This window comes from Rhipicephalus sanguineus, chromosome 3 (assembly GCF_013339695.2).
Source record: "Rhipicephalus sanguineus isolate Rsan-2018 chromosome 3, BIME_Rsan_1.4, whole genome shotgun sequence".
NCBI lineage: Eukaryota > Metazoa > Arthropoda > Arachnida > Ixodida > Ixodidae > Rhipicephalus > Rhipicephalus sanguineus.
Genome location: NC_051178.1, coordinates 88,942,847 through 88,962,925, shown reverse-complemented (window position 1 = coordinate 88,962,925; position 20,079 = coordinate 88,942,847). Strand labels below are relative to the sequence as shown.

The 20,079-nt window shown below is 45.9% G+C and overlaps 1 protein-coding gene across 1 annotated transcript in view; it reads left to right on the top strand.

The window, feature by feature from the left end:
* LOC119385010 (kelch-like protein 10) overlaps positions 1-20,079 on the top strand; it is a 219,584-nt gene that overhangs the window by 17,456 nt on the left and 182,049 nt on the right. The window lies entirely within an intron of this gene.

The window sequence follows — 20,079 nt, the reverse complement described above, 5'->3', positions numbered from 1 at the left end:
TATGGTGTAATTTTTTGAAGGTAGACTCACGCTTACCAGTAGATGTTCTAAGCTTTTGAAGGCTTGGCCTCTATCTTACGCAAAAAAGTGACAACTAAAAGTTTTCATGTAAGTACCCCTTTAAGTGCGATTTCTTGGTACCGGGCTGTGTTGCCTGGCTCGCAGTGGACCATGATCGCGCCCATGCACATGCAACGCAGCGACGCGTGCGCCACCGCACACGGCGGCTACGTGTACGTGACGGGCGGCTTCAGCGGCAGCGAGTGCCTCAGCTCGGCCGAGAGGTACGACCCGGGGCCAGGTCAGTGGACGATAATCGCGACCATGCGGTTCCGTCGAAGCGGCGTCGGCTGCATCGGATTCCGCGACTGCATCTATGCCGTCGGTGGCTTTAACGGATCCTCGAGGCTGTGTTCGGCGGAGAAGTACAACCCGGAGACCAACATCTGGATGACACTGCCCAACATGAACTCGCCGAGGAGCAACTTCGCCGTTGCCGTGAGTGCGCGGAATTGAAGCAGCGCGCTTCGCTTGCTACTCTGCGACGCCGCTTGGCTCTTGTAGAAGAGTGGCTTGCTCTTTATTTAATGGTGCGTACAAGGCCACGTCTTACCAATAAATCGAGAACCTGGTGACGCACCACCCGCTGGATTGGGAGGAAATTCTCATTAGGTGGCGTTATCATTCTTATATTTGATAGTTTTTTTCGCGACGTCTTCGGGATATTTGAAGTCGTACAACGAACCAGTGCGTATGTTGTATGTGCCGAGCATCAGTCGCGGATTGCACTAGATCAGGGGTCGGCAACCTGCGGCTCACAGGGCAGTATTATGCGGCCCCCGGTGCGACGTCAAATCCCCCCTTTCCCCCATTCTAACCGATGAACACCTGCCGACTAAGCGATGAATCCACGACTTTCTGCCTCTCTCGGTGAGCAACCTTTATGTAGACATTCGCGAGTTCACTAGCAATGTTCCACACCAAAACTCGCATTGAAAGAGTTTTTTACTTGGGTGTAACCGATGCGTAAAGATTGCAACCTTGTGATGGGCCTGCTAAAATAAACATGATTTCTATTCCTGTTTATTATATGATTATTGTCGAATCGCCAAATTTTTCGCTTTATTTATTTATTTATTTATTTATTGTACCCTAAGGGATTTACAGTATTGTAGAGGGGAGAGGCAAAAGAAAAAAAACAACAGAAGATGACATTCCAACTAAGACATCTGAAATACAATCAATACAGGAAATGGATAAAATAAAATAAAATAATACAAGAAGGCATATTTAACAGAAAACCGCCATACATACACAGGAAACCAAAAGCATAGAAAAGAGAAGTCGCGGTATCACTTAAGCATGCAATGAAATCAAAGTGACGTACTTAATACATTTCGCAATGCGTCAGGGTTAGTAATATTGACGATTGATGGACTCGCAGTCAGGTGATTCCAGTCGCGGCACATTTTCGGAAGAAAGGAATCAGAGTACGTTACCATGAAGCTACGAGGGATGTTTACTTTGTTGCTGTGATCTAAACGATATGATATGAAGGATGCAGGCTGTATTACACGCGATTTTCAAATGTGATTGTGATGATATATTTTGTGAAAGATACAGAGGCGTGCTAGCTTTCTGCGTGGGGCAAGTGACGTAAGGTTAAGGGTGACTTTCATGGCAGATACACTGGAAGTTCGATGACAATTTGATAGGATGTAACGCGCCGAGCAGTATTGAACTCCCTCTAGCTTGTATATTAATGTTATTTGGCCGGGATCCCATATGGATCAAGCGAATTCTAACACAGGGCGTTAATAACTGATAAATAACTGTTTTTTTAATGATGATGGGGCAAGAGGAAAGTTACGTTTTATGTAGCCTAGCGCGCGATTAGACTTAGTTAGTGCATAGTCAATGTGATCGGACCTGGACAGGGTGTTAGTAATGTTGACACCAAGGTACTTATATGACCTGACGTATTCGAGCGGGATTGAATTCAAGGAATATGAGTAGTTAGATGAATGCGTGTGGTTACGAGAAACTTTCATTCTTTTACGTTTAGAAGTGCTAAGTTCCATTTTCCAGACATAGCAGGAACGCAAAATGTGATTGAGGTCATTTTGAAGGGCTTCGGAATGAAAGTCATTGGTTTTATTGCGGTAAATAACGCAGTTATCTGCAAAAAGGCAAATAGGACAGGTTTTGTTAGACAAATCATTGATATAAATTAAGAATAGTAGTGGGCCCAAAACAGAACGCTGTGGCGCACCGGAACGCACAGGTATTTCAGAAGAGTCAGTATCGTTAGCGGAAACAAACTGCGTGCGGTTAGAAATTATTTTATCCAAGCAAACAACAAATGGTCAATGCCTATACCTGGCGACAACTTTCTGTGGCAGCACAGCGAAGGCTACACAACCGAACCACGCACTTTTTTACTCCGCTTCTGTATGTAGTACGCGAACGCTAGCTTTTGTAGAATACGTAGCATAAAAGAAAACATAAAAAGAAAAGAAATACGTATTACGTTCAAGATTGCTTGCGTTGAAAGTAAGAATGATAATCCCGTAAAGGATTAGCGATTTTCGCTCTTTCGAGTTTTCAGGTTTTCTGTTGTTCGTTTCACGTTTTCCGTCCCCACTAAACAACGATGGCGTCGCTCAGCTGCAACAGGTGCACATCGAAGCTTGCAAGTGAGCATAAGCGCGCGTTCGTTAGGTGATCTGCGTTCATCGACCAGAATGAAACGAAGATAGCGGTGCGTTGTGAATTATTTTGTTGATTTGCCCATACTATCACCGAGAAAGAAGTGTGCAAGTGATACCACCATCGCAAGTGGGTCTCGCATCGCGATAGCTTCCTTGACAGTGACGACGGTGACCTTCAAGTCTTCAGCAAGAAGAGCCGCTTGAAAGCAAAACTGCGATTGGAAACAGTACGTAAAATAAGTGGCCCATTTCATAAAATGCGTTGCATACATGGTGGGTATTTCGGTTGCCTACTATTACTGATACAGTCGCACCGAAGATTGCGTCTAACACCGTGCCCGTCGGCGTCTACGGCGGGAGGTGTTTTGGCGTTTTGAATGAGAGCGATTTACGGTGACAAAATTTGCCTCGGCAGCAGACGCGTTCATGTCTATTACGCGACTGACAGCGTGATTTTCAATTTGCAAAAAAAGCATTCTTGACCACGGGAGTAAGAAACGCGTTTCACCCGTTTGTATAATCACACACGTGAGACGCCCGCTCCTGACTGGTCGTGGCCAAGATATCTGCTGCCTTTCGATGCCTTCGCGTCCCCTGACAAAATGACGTGAGCGTCTCCAGAAAGTTACAGCGTCTCCAAATGTAGGAAAACGACGATGTCGACCCTGTGTGCACCGAAATTCAGAAAATGGCTTGTTACCTTTGCGTATGATTTCCGATTGCGCAGTTACTGCTGGGCCGTGGCTTTCTTTTTTCTTTGAAAAGTAAAACCGACCGCTTTAATAAAGCTGATTCCTGCGTTCCTTCGCAATGCAAAATATGCTATCGCTTTCCCAAAAAAGAAATGTAAACAATACTAAATGGTGCTCGCTATGCACGTGGACTTGAACCGCTAGCACATTGGCGTTATATAATTTGATTTGCAGAAGAGCTCAGCAACGATTCCAGGTATTTGTGCTGCATGCTTAAGTATATCAAGTTATGTGGTAGATTTCGACTACATCTGTGAATAAACTATCTGCATAAATTCCCAAGTAACATCATGAGCCATGAATACTCGTGTGGAAACGCACATGTTTTATGCGCTCACGAAACCAAAACCGAAATCGCCCGCGAACGGACTACTTGGCGTAGTGACACATGTGCAGAAGCTCCGCCCACGTAGCTTTAGCTGTGCTGCCACAGAAAGTTGTCGCCAGGTATAAGGATTGTAATTTTAGTAAGAGCAGCTGGTGGTTAATTTTGTCAAATGCTTTCGTAAAATCTAAGAAAGCACACTCAGTCGCCACGCCTCTGTCCGAAGTAACATGCAAATCATGAGGAAATATAATTACTTGCCTGCAAGTCTTCCCCGCCCCCTTACGCACATACACACACCGCACCTATTTGTCGTGCGGCCCCGGCTTGTGGCAACTCGGCCCTCCGCTTCAAAAGATTGCCGACCCCTGCTCTAGAACATGTTTGGTGGTGTTCACCTGGCGATGTGACAAAGATTTAAAAAATTCGCGCCAGTTCCACACCGTGAAAACTGTACAAACTGAGGAGCAGTGCTGCGGATTCGCCTGCCTCTGTTGACACTTGGCTTGTGTTTCTTTGAGTTGAAGCTGCATGTCCGCTTCTCTTGGTTGGTACTCGGCTTGCGTCTGAGTCTTTCGAAGCGGAGGGTTACCTCGAATTCGCTGGAGTTTTGCCTCCTCTTTTCTCTTATGTATCTTTGCGTCTAACTCCCGGCGTTGGCGTTTCGCTATCACTTCGCTGGCTCGTACAAACGAATTAGCCCTTCGACGACGCTGGCGTTCACGTCAAGCGCACGCTAGCGTTCCAAACGTGCAGCCTGATCGGTGTTCATCGCGAGAAAGGAAACCTTCATTTGTGATGCAGTGGCGCATACTCTTGACCTATTTTGGTATTGACTTGTCTTGTAGCGCCGTCGTCTCACCTATTTTGGTGTGGGCTTGATCTGCAGCGCCGCCTTGTGACCTATTTTGATATTGACTTCACCTGTAGCGCCCTCTTCTGGGCTAATATTGTACTTTCAGCGTCACGAAATGAGACGACAGCTCCAGCTCCTAAAGTGCTCCGCACTTCAATGTTGCAGCATACCCATGCGAACTGTTTGAATGTGGATACGGCAAAACTCCTTCTAATCTTCGCCATTTACCCAATGTTCTAATGTGCAAGACACTTCCTCGGCCACTTCCGTCAATTTTTCCGAATGGTCTAATAGGTTTTAGTCCCGATGATCATTTTTGACCGAGCTTGTCTCAGATGCTTTCGTTAACGAGGCTATGTAACTATGCATCGGAAGGTACTGAAGTACAGACAATTAGCGGAAAGCGGAAGTCAACGCGATAGACCTAAGTGGAATATGAAGTGGTGTCGAGAAACTTGCAGTGCGTACCCGGAAGTCACTTGCCCGACCGGAAGTGGCATAAGGGAAGTTAGGTATGATGCTGTTGTATCTGCTGCAGTTTATTTTTAAGCATGACCTATTCGGTTAGACAGCAGCAGGCACGGTCAGCAAGAACCGCGGAGGTTCAACAATGAAAACTTCGCTATAAAACTTTAGATGGACTCATCATATATAGTGGATATGATAGTCTCTACGAATGACAAAAGAGATGAAATGAATAGAAATGCCACTTTTGATGAATGAAAGTGTGCAAGGCCGCTCGTGACGCATGCATGCGCCGGTTTTGAGGCATAAGTCACATTTGAAATACGTTATTTCATACGAGACAGACGTTCAGCGGAAGATTGATACGTGAAGTGGTGGGGAATCGTAGAACAGAGGATGTCGCTGGAGTGAGCATTTGGACATGTGGACTTGTCCTCGTCAAGACAGCTTCGCTGCTGCTTTGACGAAGAGAAGTCCGCTTGTCGAAACGTTGGCTTCAGCTGCAACCTCTGCTGAACGATTCCTCGTGATGTCTCATCTCTTGTTACTCAATCAGTGGCGTTAAAAAAGCGATTGAAGGCAACAAACCACTTACGAATGACACGCATTCAGGAAATCTCAAAGTCGCGCAACGTGGGAGGTGACCTGGCAATGCATGAGTCACCCTCGAGTAGCGTTTTAGGAGTACTTCTGTCGTATCACGTGACTCAGCCTTCATTATAGCGACACCGAGACGTGGCAGAACGGGTCAGCGGTGGTGCCAACATCTTTTGAGGCTCTCTTCTACGAGAACATGTTGCAAACGCTAGTGGCCGCATACAACTGTTTCTGTGGCAATCTATTAACTCACAGACGAAACAAGGTTGTCGGACGCTCGGGATATATGTTTCGCCTTTATGTCCAGTTACACTGGCGAAACAACAAAAGAAGGATACATACAAGATCAGCACCGACTTCCAACAGTGTGAGCAGGTCCATGTGCATCTGTGAAATGCATGCTTGGTCTCCGTGAACACTTTTCGGTCGCGGTAAAAGTTACGGTATGTCACACTGATTTGAACATACTCTCACTTCCATAAAGACACAGTATAATTAAAAATATTCATCGCGATGGGGAGGCCGGAACTTAGGTGGGCATGATCGTAACATAACAGCGCAAAAGATATTTGCCACCACACAGTAGTTGGGCAAATGATATTTCGCAGTTTGCGGGGATAGCGTGGTCGCAGCAAGCGCAGGACCGGGATGATTGGTGGGACACGGGAGAGGCTACGGTATTTTCGGACGCGCTTCAAAAACAAGGACACAGAGAGGCACATAAACCACAAACGAAAGCGCTCTAACAACTGAAGATTATTTGAGCTTCCCGCCTACATTTTTCATGCATACTTCAGCCAAATGACGTATGGTATGGCAACATCGAGTTAAGGAACTTGCGCTGCAGAATTGTCCCTGCAGTGGGCGTAGTCAGGATGATGATGATGTCTGTTCTCTTTCGTCCATGTTCGTCACACCACTCTTTCGAACATTCCAGAGCGCACTTAAACTGATTCGAACTCTGTTCGTACAACAGGTCATCGACAACCTCGTGTTCGCCATCGGCGGCTTCAACGGCGAGAGCACGACAAACCTCGCCGAGTGCTACGACCCCGTCACCGACCAGTGGTACGAGGCCACGGACATGACCGAGGCCCGGTCGGCCCTTGCCGCCTGCGTCATTTCCGGCCTGCCCAACATCCGCGACTACGTCCACCAGCGCCGCGACAACCTGATGGAGGAGAAGCGCCAGAAGATGCTCGAGATCCTCAGGCAGCGCTCCGGTCACCACACGCGGGATAGCAACAGGAACGACTAGAAATGCTGGAAGAGGACCGCGGCGTTAGTGTGGGCCCTACGGAGCGTAAAATTAATGGTCGACGGACGCGTTGGCCAGCATATTGCCATGGCTATAGGCGCGTCCCAATAATACGATCGCGTAGTCACGTAAAGGACTGTACCGTCAAATTAGGCGCGTCTCGTTCATGGAACAGGCGTGTTTTCTGTAAATCATAACATTATCACGTTGTCTGTGGCTTAATGTTAATTGATATGATCTAAGAGTTGTATTATGTACACGCGGCTGTTAAAAATCCAACTAGGAATAATAGTTCTTTGCTGCCCGTGCGACCACACAGAAAATTTGTGGCCATCGCTGCATTGCGAACATCGCTATACTTGTCGGCGTGGTGTACAGGGCTACGATGGTCACTGCAACGTGTGCAAGCCTTAATGTTGTGCGCCTTGGTCTCGAATTATGTAACGCTTTGATTTGAAACCTGCCTGGGGAACCAGGGAATAACTGCGCACAACGTGGACCTCGCATTTCTGGGTGCGTGTAATATACTCGTGCATTTCACACCACTTCCTAGATGAAGAGGAATATGTTTGAGAAATTTAATACATACTACAGTGTGCCTATGGCGACATTGATATTAACGACGTGTCTCTTTTTTTGTGTGCAAAAATTTGGGTGAATGGTAATGGCCGTTGAGCTTTTCTATAGAAGCTGAACTACCTATGTTTAAAACGTCTGATCGATATCATGTTCGTGTTTAGTGATCAGAAATAATGCAGAATGGTTTCAGCAAGTAATGCGTAGTTGGGATTGCTTAGTAACGTGCTGTATAGCGCATGCTGTGCGCACAATATGTTGACTCCACACCACATGCTATCATCTAATTAAATAAAATAAAGACACAAGTTAAATGATCATAGCCTTCCACCGGTGCCCGTGGGATGCTCCGATATATTTTTTTAGACGTGACGGCCACATACGAAAGTACGCAAAAGTGCCATCCAAGAATTGCGATCTGTCGGGGCCTGTCAAATGATGCGGCGAATTCGCCCGTATGTTCTAGGGAGTTGCAAAGAAACCATTTTGAAGCGAAGAACGCCGTTGTTGGACTTGCCACTTAAAGGTGCGAACGCTGCTCGCGCGTGTAACAGTGACGAATTCCAGATATGCAGAGTGCGTGTTGGGATCATGCGATCAGTGGCGTGTCAACTAGCTCATGCGGCTGTGGTTCAAGCGAAATAAAGGTGGATACTTGGGCTGTTTGGGAGTGGGTCATTCTGTAAGCTTCGTTGTGACGTGGCAGGTGGTATGGGCACTAGAAAGAAGCGTACGACGACACAAAGCGGAAATTCATCAAGCGCTGTGTGTCGTCGTACGTTTCTTTCTGGAGTTCATGTCTTTTGCCGCGCCCCAACGAAGCTTAAGAAGTGTTGCGGGGGGTCAAACGTCACACTGCTTGTACTAGAGACGGAATAAAACGCTCTCTCTTAAACCGACATGGAGGACTGTATGCATTAGGAAAATGTAGACTCTGAGAAAGTTTAATGCAAAACTGGCGTTTCAGTGCCCGCAGGACGCGGCTGATGTGTGGCCACTCCAGACACTGAGAGAGAGACATAACTTTATTTTGTCCTTGCTGGGGTCAAGGGAGGCGGGGACCGGGAGACTAGCCCTACCGGAGCCCCCCTTCCTCAGGCGGCGGCCAGACCTTGGGTCTTGGCGGCGTCTTCGGCCAGCCGGACTGCCCAGAGTTGGTCATCCGGCTATGCTGCTCAGCGCGTGTCCAGACACTGAAGAACACTACGAAGAAGGTGAAAGACCATTCCGATCAGGGTGCCGGAACGAAACGTTTTTCGTTTCGGTGTTTCGTTCTACAGCAGACGTTCCGTTACGTTTCTGTTCTAGAACGAAAACCACGTTCCCTAACGGTTCGTAACGGTTTTTTATGCAAAAATTTCAGGTTAAGGTAATCATTAAAAAAAATCGATTTGTGTTATAGTTACTTCCCTCCTCTTAAAGTGGGACAGGAGTAAAACACGTTCTTCAGAGGAGCGGAAGTAACTCTACCACGAATTTCTACCAACTCGCACAAACCAGTATACCCTTCAAAGTCATAGCAATTTTCTCAAAAGTCAATTACGAATATTGTTACGGATCTGATGTGAAGGAAAACGGTATCAATATTTTGAGCAGGCACACTGCTTTGTGTCAATAGAATGAGCAAGATCTCGGAAGCAGCACGTCATTGAGTGCCAGCTTCCTCCCTCGAGGCGTGGGAGTCGCTCCTGTCATCAAATGAACAACGTATTCAGACAGAAGTTATTAACTGGGCCGAAAAGGTCGTGGCGAGCTACTTGCCACAACCATTCGAACCACCGGCAAGCTAAATTCAACGACCTCGCTGTGCCGTCAATAAAGTTGTTTCTCTCTCTCTCTCTCTCTGATGTGCAAGACCGCTGTTCTGATAAAAAGATCGCCAGGCCCGCGCGGAACACGCACACAGTCACGGCGAAAACCTGAAGAGCGGACTTTGCATGTAGAGTCCGTTGTAGAATCCCTTGGGGCAACTAATACAAGTACTCAGGCAAGGTACCCACTACGCCATAAATAATCGTAATTTTTTTTGAAGTAACGAAGTTCCCACTATGCCATTTTTTCTCATTCTTCGGAGAATCGTGGTACCCGCTACACGTCTGTAAGTCATTATTTGCACTTTATGCTGTGGCTGATGACGATGAATAATTAAGGCTGAGCACTTTGCAGTGGGTTGGAAGCATTAAACCACAAACTCTTTGAGCAATTAGCATTGCGTGATGACTGGTTGTTATTTTACTCTTCTGCCACGCTATATTAAATATGTTAACATGATTAGACTGTATAGAGTATTTTTGTGAAGAAGTTATAAGCACCACCATAGCACTGTGGTGGAAGGCCGCGGGTTAAAATCTCATCCGATCCTAAAAATTTGTTTCTCATTTCATTTTTTCTTATTTCACGCGATAGCGGTCACGAACACCGGCGGCGGTGGACAACTATGGCGCCAAATCGGTTGTTGTGACCTCATAACAGCTTTTGCTGTAACACACTTCAGCGTCCACAATGCCTTCTCCACTTTGGCCTGCGTGACAGACGCGCACGAGTCCACTTGCGCTAATATAAACATTTCTGGCTGCCACTGCTTTCGTTTTTCGCACAATTTCAACATATCTTTGCTTTGGAATTCCTTCCGTAGGTATGCGTTAATACTGTACCGGAGATATGTTCACATTGCATGAGCGCAGTTGTTCCGAATCGCGAAGTTTTCTCGTAAACCAAAAAAAAAAAAAAACGATTGAAAAAATTTTCGTTTCACTCCGGAACGAAATTACAGTTAAAGTTTCGGTTACGTTTTCGTTCCGGTCAAAAATATCGTTTTCTTTCGTTTTTCGTTTTCGGTTTTCGTTCTGTTCCGACACACTGATTGCGATGCCGCCTGAAAATAACGTTGCATGAAAATGTTACAAGCAAGAAGGTGTAAAAGCATGCAATAACACTCTACGCGTAAACGTTACTTACACATATCCCAAAGAAGACTCTGCGTGGGTCTTTCATTCCTTGATTCAATTTCATTCCTTCATTCATTGTTGTGGTTATCAATGCTTCGTTTGGGTGAACCTGCCCCACGTGACCTACCCCATTCTTCGTGAGGAACTCATACCTGGCATTCTCTCTTCTGTCATCTTTCATCCTCCTCACCCTTTCCCCCCGCAAAGGGTGGCCGCCCTGTCTAAGAAGTGGCTAACCTCCCTGGAGTTGCTCGCTGGATTTCGTGGAGAACGGACGTGTCGCCCGCGATGCCTTACGGACTAGTAGTCCTCGTGCCTCTCGTCGTCGACGCCCTGTGACGGTTGCCTTGACCGCTATGCCTTGCGCCTCTCATCGGCGCGGCCTTCGCCGCCTCGTCACCGACGCGTATCGTGCCCCTGGCTGAATCGTGGTCCCGTCCCTCGAGCTCCTGTCACCAGCTCCATCTCTCCTGTCTTCACTTCTCATCGTCGCGCCTGCCGACCTCCTATCACTTCCTTCTCCTTTTCCTTCTACTTTTCTTTTATTCCCTCCTTACCCCCACCCCTACAAGGCGCTGAGCCGTGCTCCCGCAAGGGCTGCAGAAAATAGTGCCTTTTAAAGACGATAGTCTTTCTTGGGATACTTAAACGGAGAAATTTTGGTCTGTCTTTCTGTTTGTCTGCACGTCACTCGATTCAGCCAGTGGAGTGACATACCCATAGGGCCAATGGGGACGTTTTTCCGCTTCCGGCGACGGTGGCGGTTCCTGGGAGCAGCGGTAATTGACTGGATTTTGGATTTCTGCTGGAGGCGAGCCAATCCGAAAGGGAAAAATTCAATATGGCCGAGCCCGTTTGCGGTCGCTTCCTCGCTCGTGGTGCCGCCGGCGTTGCGGCCGCGACGTCGGTTCGAGCGTTTGCGCACTAATTGCTACTGAACTGTCTTCTCTCTTTATTGCCGATGTACGTACGTAATGTGTGTAGTTGTTGTTCTGCTTTGTTGCAGCCTCTGTGGTAGCATGGCGAATGGTGGCGAGCGGCGCCGTCGCGGCTGCATAGCAGCCGCTTTCGGCGCTCGCTCGAGAAGCAAAAAGCGCATATAACTTTCTTCACATCACATTTTATTGAAGGAAACGTAAATTGCTGCACGTTTAGGCAATATTTCGGCTATATTATTGGTAGTAATAACAAAAGAAAACGAAAAAGATTCGAAATACTGCTGTAGTAAAACCTGAATACAGGAATGCGTACATCGAGCACGCGTACAATATAAATAGGATACGAAAACTCATAATACAGCATAATACAATCACATTAACAGGGTAAGCATATAAAGAAGTGCTACATCAGCGTAAATAAGTGTACACATACGAGTTGTACAGATTATGACTAACAGCATGAAGCGAAAATTCCGGCGCATTGAAATATATCATAACAAAACAAGTTGTTCGAATGGTTGGTTCATACTGTGCAAAAGATAATGACGCAACGCAAGCCGAAGAAAACAAGGGGTACAGTAAAAAAACCCCTTCCTGTATATTGAAAAGGTTTGCAGCGCAAGCACGGTAGTGCTGAAGGAAAGGTTTAAAAGCGAGGAACGGAAAGCAAAGATGGACGACACGAGCGCTGACTACCAACTGGTTTTATTGCTCACGACTCACACGTACATATATACACAGAGGTAAAAACTTTTATCAAGCAGACGTCAGTAACGTGACACAATTCGGTGGCATGTCCGATAAAACTAAGGTAGATTGATAACTATTAAACGATTAACCCTTATCCAAAAGCGCACATTCTTTTTCATGCAAGGCCACCGAAGGCTGGCTCACGCATTCACCTTCATATTTTCTAATGTGATACGCCTCAGCGATTTCTCGTGTTAGTTTCTCTTTATGGCGTTCCAACACACTCCCAGCTTGAAATTGAGGCTGACAGCCACAAATTTTGCAGTGCAACACAAGGTTGGAACTTATCCCCTTGCATAGGTCATTCTTATGTTCCCCTAACCTCTTATTTATACACCGCCCAGTCTGTCCTATGTAACTGCGCCCGCACGTTAAAGGAAGCCTATACACCACGCCCACAGAGCATTCTACAACTTTATTTGCATGTTTTACTGCGCATGCCCGTCTCCTCATACTTGAGGAGACGGGCATGCTTGCTGGCGGCAAGTGCGCTTCTACAGGGACTGCCTCCGGGTTTCCTGTGGCCGGTTCCAGACAGGTCGCCACCGGGAGAAACTGTACCGACGGTGCTACCATGAGGCTGACTTGGCAACGGAATCTCTGTGGAATGCCGTGCGGCCTCTTTTGCCAAAGCGGGGGAGGCACTCCAGCGAGGCGGGGACGTTCATCAACCTGGGGGACACGCCCATTCCTGAGAGGTTTCAACAGACGCTACGCCTGGGACCGAGGTTCAACCTGGAGCCTTCCCTCCGTGGCGTTGAAAAGGTGGCTCTCGCAAGGAATGTGTCGTCCCGTTGGTTCAGGAAGTGGAATGTCGGAGTTTGCAGAGTTTAGTTAAACAAGAAACACAGTTGCTCTACACAAACAGTACGTTGTAAATAGTTTCAGTGAGTATGGATGCATGCTTCTATTTCAAACTAACATGCATGTCAACCGAGTCGCAGCTTCTGCACAAACCCCTCTGGAATCCTCACAGAGCTGAGCACTTCATCAATGTATCTTTTATGCCTGTGAATAGCTGACACCATCAGTTCTTTGCAGTGGCACAACAGTCATGACCAGAGGTTTGTAATTGAAAAATGACAGAGCTCCTGGGTGCTGAAAATCTTTTGGACTTGGTGAGCACTTGAATTCATGCATGCTTCAACCTTCGTGGCCCGTCGCAGTGGTCTAGTGGTTACGGTGCTCAACTGCTGGCCCGAACGTAGTGGGATTGAATCCCGGCTGCATATCAATGGATGCAATATGCTTGAGGCCCATCTGCTTAGATTTAGGCGCACGTTAAAAAAACCCCAGGTGCTCAAAATATCTGAAGTGCTCCACTACTGCATGCCTCGTATTCGTATCATGGTTTTCGGACATAAAATCCCCACATTTTTTATTAATCAACCTATTTTTGCAACGTTCATTGTGAATTAATCACACTGTTACTGTTTATAAAGACTTCTTCAGTGTAAAACGAGTCATCAGTATTATATAAATTTTGGCATTTTTTGGGAGACTGGATGTTTGATTGCCTTTCAAAACATGTCAAGCAAACAGAAAGAAAGCAGAACGAGCAGGGTTTTCCAGTGCATTTTGGGAAGTGTTGGTATTTCCCAATACTAAAGCAATCCAGAACCTCTGGTTGTAATACTCATGCTGATAGGGGCACACAACGCTTCAAAAAAAAGTTAGTCGGTTAAACTTGTATAATACAAAAGTAACGCAGCAGGAGCAAAAGTAGTCAATGCATTACATACAACCATAGCAGAATTATAAATACACATATATAAATATATACCTACATAAAATATACATATATACATAAAAATACGTACATATACACATAAAAAAAAAGTGCAACACATCTAAAAAATGGATAGGAAATGGGTGCAGAAGGCTGCACTAGAAATCCAATTTACATAATCATGTTCTAGAAAGGCACAGGATAAATTTAGCCTGCTACTTTATGTTTTTGCTGGCAGCAGCACTGTGCTTGACTTTTGTTTCTTGTGTGTTTTTGTTTACAAATGTAATGTGCCAATGTAGCCTTATGCGGCAGAATATTTTAAGAAATTTCTCAGTGCAGCCAACTGAACAGAAAATAGCTTGCCGGATTGGCATCCTTTCCACCAGATTTTTGCACACATTGGAAAAATGTGCACAATAGTTGATTTCATGTCTGAAGGCCGAATCTAATTCCTTTATGTAATTCAGACATGATTCAGAGGTTACTGCAATGGAACCGAGGAGTTTCTCGGGTACACCACTTTCCTTGAGTAGTACAAAGAATTGGTGTCGTCCATGGAGAGAGCCACCATCCACTTCAAGGAGTGTTCTCGTATATGCACTCACTAGTCCTCAGTTCAAGAAAGCTGTTCACAAGAGTACCTGCGACATGATACACAACATTTTCATACACCATGTCGGTGGCATATTGTGAAGATGCCTGCAGATCATATGAATCAGAGGCCTGCTGCGTGCTGCGGCTTGTGGTTGGTGTGCTGCTAGGTGACAACAATGCAGACGCACTCTCCAAGTTGTTGAGGAAAGCAGTTGTTGTCACCTCACAGTTTCCTTGAGAAAGCTTGAAGAGCTTGCCAATCCAAATATGTTTTAGAGCCGCCACGAATAGGTATACATTTGGTGTCTCATTGCAGCCATGTTTTTGACAAAAAGTTTCAAAAAAGTTTTCTAGGGGATCTGGCTGCAATCAACGTGTGAAAAGATGAGTGAAATCAAAGTCCTCTTTTAAATCAGTCCACAGCAACAACAAGGCTTTGATTGTAATCTGCCAACATTTAACAGTGCGTGGCTGCTTGTCCCGAGGACTACCAAAGTGCCATTGGGCAATCCAACTGATGCATGACTCAAGGGAAGCACGGTGTTCCGACCCATCAATCATTGCATACCGCAACTTATCGTCCTGATTTTTTAGGGTCGAACTGTTCAGGCTGCCAAAAATCTTGTCCATTCTTTCTGTGAACTGAGCTGTAAATTTAGCATCAACAGGAAGCTCTTGAATGGCAATGAGAGTGAGGAGTGCCACAGAGACAGATTCACTGAATACTTGTGTGGCATACTTCACTCTTATGTCAGCCATGGCCGCTGGATAAAAAAGCGCACTTTTTATCCAGCGGCCGTGTGTCAGCAAAGGGCATCTTGTAGATATGTTGCTCTTTGAGCTTCCTTGCCAATCTTTTTTTTCAGATGTTCACTTGGTGTGTTAGAGGCGTGATTTGCGAGCATTTTTGTAAAAGGTTTGAATGTACGCCCAGTCAACAACCTCGAAGCCAATCGCGAGCTTGTGTTTTCTCAAATTATTCCGCGCGCATTTTATCAGGTGTGGGATGTCAAACATGAAGTATAGTTTGCAGTTGTTGGCAGTAAAATATGGTTCATGAAGAGAATGGATCAGCATTCTTGACAGGCTGACATTGTTTGACCCTTGATCATAGATGACCACTTTTACCAAAAGACCTTTTTTTCAAAGCTGCATAATTACACCTAATAGCAGCTTGTGCATTGCAAAAGCTGATGTTGCATTGCGGGACGCTGCAAAGGCTACTGGCTGCATCCAAATTCTCGATATGCCAGACACAGCCATTAGAACGGCTGAATTTGCCACACGAGAAGTCCTTGTGTTTCCATCATATGTGTAGCTAATCACTATATCTTTTGATTGATCGTACATCAAATGTCTTTTCAAGGCTATTTCATCGAATAAAAGACACCATGCTTTGTCTTGCAGAGGCCAAGCTTTAATGATTGATTCTATTGCATCCATGGCACCTGGAATGATACCAGGTGTCATTGCGATGTCTGCCAGCCAGCACCTGAGTGTCCGCACATGTGGCAAGTGAAGCATTTCTCTGAGGAAGCGTGAATTGAGAGCGAATTGAGTGTGAATTGAGAGTGAATTGTTTCATCCATTTGTACCAATGTTTTTTTTTTTATTTTGGGAATGTACAGGCGCTCTCAGAATAATTCGGAACGCCGGACACGCAGCAGTGCGCCGGCGGAGTATGCGCGCAGAAAAGTAGTACTATGGTCTGCGCGTGCGCGGTCTCTCTAGCAAGCACACGTTGCTCCGTATTGCACCTAGATTCGCGTTGTGTTGCTACAAAACGGTGCCCTGTGTGTCCCTTAGCGTTTTGATAAAGGGCGCTGGGTGGGTGGTGTCTGTGAGAAGGCGCGTGTGCGCATGCACGCGCGTTGGAGCAGAGCCGTCGTGCGTGTTCGTGTGCTTGGATGACACTTTTCTTTTGCTACTTTGCTTCATATTTATTATTTTATCAGATTATTTCCGGTAGGCGACTGTGACTAGCGCTCGCAAAGGACGGTGGTTTCATCTGATGCGACCGTGAACATATCGGTGGCCAGATTGATAAGGAGATACGAATATATTTGGAACACGGTGTAAGAATATTCAGGTGTGGACACTGCGCGCGCCTAAGCGGCCAGAAAATGTTCGGTCGTCGGTCCGTTCGCGGACCGACGACCGAACGGTGCGCCATCTATGGCTTGAGGCGGACAGCGCCCGCGAGTAGCCGAATCACGGTGGTGCTGCGTCATCGCTGCCGTGCTCGCCTTGTGATAATACTAGAGAGCACCTAGCGCTACCCTTGTGGTGCAAGACAACGCCAGTCTAGATGCACTAGGGAGCGAAACTAGCTCGCTAGGGAGGCCGCGCATGCGCACACCGTGCGTGCATTTATCCGCTGGTGCGCTCCGCCGGCGAGCGGCTGCATGTTCGGCGTTCCGAATTATTCTGGGAGCGCCTGTACCAAGCCTGATTTGTGCTTTAAGCAGTTCAAAAAAGGCCCTTTGACAAATCCGGTTCAAGCTTGTTTAAAACCTCCTGCTGCGTTACTCGCCTCGCCTCGTCCCTTTTCTTCATCTGACCGACTGCCTTGCGGTACCTTTCACTTCGTGAGTGAAGTGTTAACAGCTTCTTTTTGGTGCGAAGGTTGTGCACAGAGCTGCGTTTTCTTCGTCCACTTTTTTGGCGTTTCTTGCATCTGCTCCGCGCTGCTGCCCTCCTTGGAATATTGGAGGCCGCTCAGACCAGGCTCAGCTGAAAAAAAAAAAGACATGGAAGAATGCGAAGGTATAGGCTTTCATCAGTCTTGTAGAGAAAGAAAAAAAAAATCACGATTAAGTTATCAGGGCGCAATCACAGGGCTACTAATATACGGACCACTATGTGCTGCCATGCCATTTTTCATTGGAAGCAACGTGTATTCTGCGACTGAAACAGGAATCATAATTGATTTATACATTCCAAGCATTTTATCTTCAAAGAATCATCCATGATTAAGGAAATATCACAAAGCATTGCAAAAATGAACATTTCATGAAATGCTGAACAGAGGCAATGACATTTACAAAGTGGAGGATTTTGAAGTATTCATCTCATAAATAGCTATCTGGGCTGCATAAGCCACATTTACATGAACGCACACCTTGATTGTGCATCATATTCCGATGGCCTATCTCGCAGAGCTACTCTCATCACAACAAATCGGACAGCACAATTTTCAGTGTGAACCATGTAGGTTCAACTGCACCCACCTTATATTTGAAATATAAATAATTGCGTGAACTAAATCACTTGTTGCAGGCCCTGAACTATATGCATGGTTTTGTCATCATTATAGGTTGTGACAATATTACACAGGCTTAGTTGTCCATATCTACTAGGAAAACATCAAGACTACTGGTCCATACTTCCTTATGCAGATGCAGGATGTGTACTTTCCAATAATTCTCTCTCTCACTTTTTGCACTTACCATCCCTTGGTGAAACCTGTGACGGTGGTGTGGGCCTTCTTGTGGGTGTGCTTGGCGAAGCGGCTAGAAAAATAAATAAATATGCTATAAAAGGCTGGCAAGCAGGTATTTTAATACCCTCACTTTGCATCGCACGTGTGAATACTGAGCAACAGACTTAAGGAGCAATTTTCACATGTGCCTGAGGATAACTACTCAGTGTTTTCATCTCTATGGAATGAGCTCAACAAAGAAAGCACCGAATCTATGCATTGATGTAGAATAAGAAAAGATATCTACACCACGCAACAAAACTTTCTTGCAGGGAGGTTGGTTTGTTGTGAACTCATACCGAGCTCCACAAACACTAGAGGAGTAAGGACGGAAACAGGACAGAGTACAAACTATTTATACTGTGAGATACCAAAAGCTATTTTCGCTGCTCTATCTCCCTGTTTCTTCATTTTGCGTTTGTGCAGCATGATATCAGTTCACCCATACCATGTAAACGGTGCACTCAGACATTCTTACTGGAAAGCATGCAAAATGCTACTCTATGAGCGCAAGCTAACAACATTTTTGTCCCCTAGAGTACATTTCCTGCATTTAAGGTTTACATACAGCAATTGTTCTCATAGCACTGGTAATTGAAAAACAGCTGTGGCATTTCTACCTACTGTTCTAATTTCAGAGAACAATCTGCTCGAGTGTGCAGGTGTAGAATACAAAATAGTACCGCTGTTTGTTTTTATTTTTTGCAAGCTATTCGTGCAGTATTACAGTGGCACCACCAACCAAATATTCTGTACCCTTTCATTCCAAGCAGAAAGATGGAACAGATCCTTGTTCGGTACACCTACCTTCCACACTAGGGGGGCAGTCTCAGCAGCAGGGACGGCAACTCGCTTGCAGTAAACTGGTTGTCTGCAATTAATGTACTCGAACTTAGTCGCCCTACGGTGAAAAAACAGCTGGTGGAGTAAATACACTTGCAAGCTTTTAAAGGCATGGCACTAAGCTTAATAAATGTGTTTGTTTTAATCTCCACTAAATTATGATTACAGATAATTACATATATCCCGACATTATTCTCTGAATTAAAACTTGATATATGAAACACAACTCGATCGAGTTATTGTTTTTCCACTGCTTTTGCGAGTCGAAACGATATTGTAAGCTTATAAGGAATTATGGTGTGTAAACGCTAAGCGGAAACAGCGCATTGAAAAAAAAATACAGAAAAGTGAAAGGGCGGCGGTGGGGATGGGTCCAGATTAGAGAGGGAAAAAAAAGTGGCCCCGCGCGATCAGCGCGGCCTGTTTCATGAACATCCAAAACCGAGCTTGGTCATGCCTTCGCCCGTTGGAAGCATCACGAGGGAGTAATGAAGAGATAAGCGAAACTGTTTCCGGGAGCTTCCCGAGAGCGAAAAGGGGCAGGTGGGTATCACGCTTGGTCCAAGGCCCCCCGTCGAGCAGTCGGCAAGGTACGCCGAAGGGAAGGAATGAGGACAATTTACGGCGACAAAAATCTAAGCAGGCGGTCGGTGTGTAAACAGACACACAGATGAGGAACGCGGTGGTTTTCACTTGTGCAACACCGCAGCACACATTCGAATCTGAGGGAAGTGTCCCGAGTTCGCTACTGGGGCCTCCGCAATAACCTTGCGAGCGATACTTTCGTCGGCTGCGAGCACCACACATAAACTACACGGAGGTGATGTATACGCATGCATTAAAGCGCTTAAAAAAACAGCTGCAGCGAGCACAACAACTATCCCACTCCGTTAATGTTACTAGCACGCGTAAGTTCAAGTAACACGTAACAAAACTCTCTGAAGACACGGTTGCATGACACGGTAATCCGAATTGGTTAGCTTTGATGAGATAGTAGAGGTAACGTCAGTCAGTGAGGCACGCACATATATACTAACGTGAGCAACCATAACTAGCGAACAGCTCCGCTTTTGAGAGGTGACGCCGCGTCGAGCCACAAACTGCAGCCCGCCCACTAATTTTAACTTATTATCGTAACCATTTCTCAAACAGATAGCTGCAGCAACGAATGGCAGCAATAAAATTAGGTGTTTATTCAGCAGTTTCAAATCGTAACGGTCAACGATAGTCAAATCAAAACTTTGTGAACATCT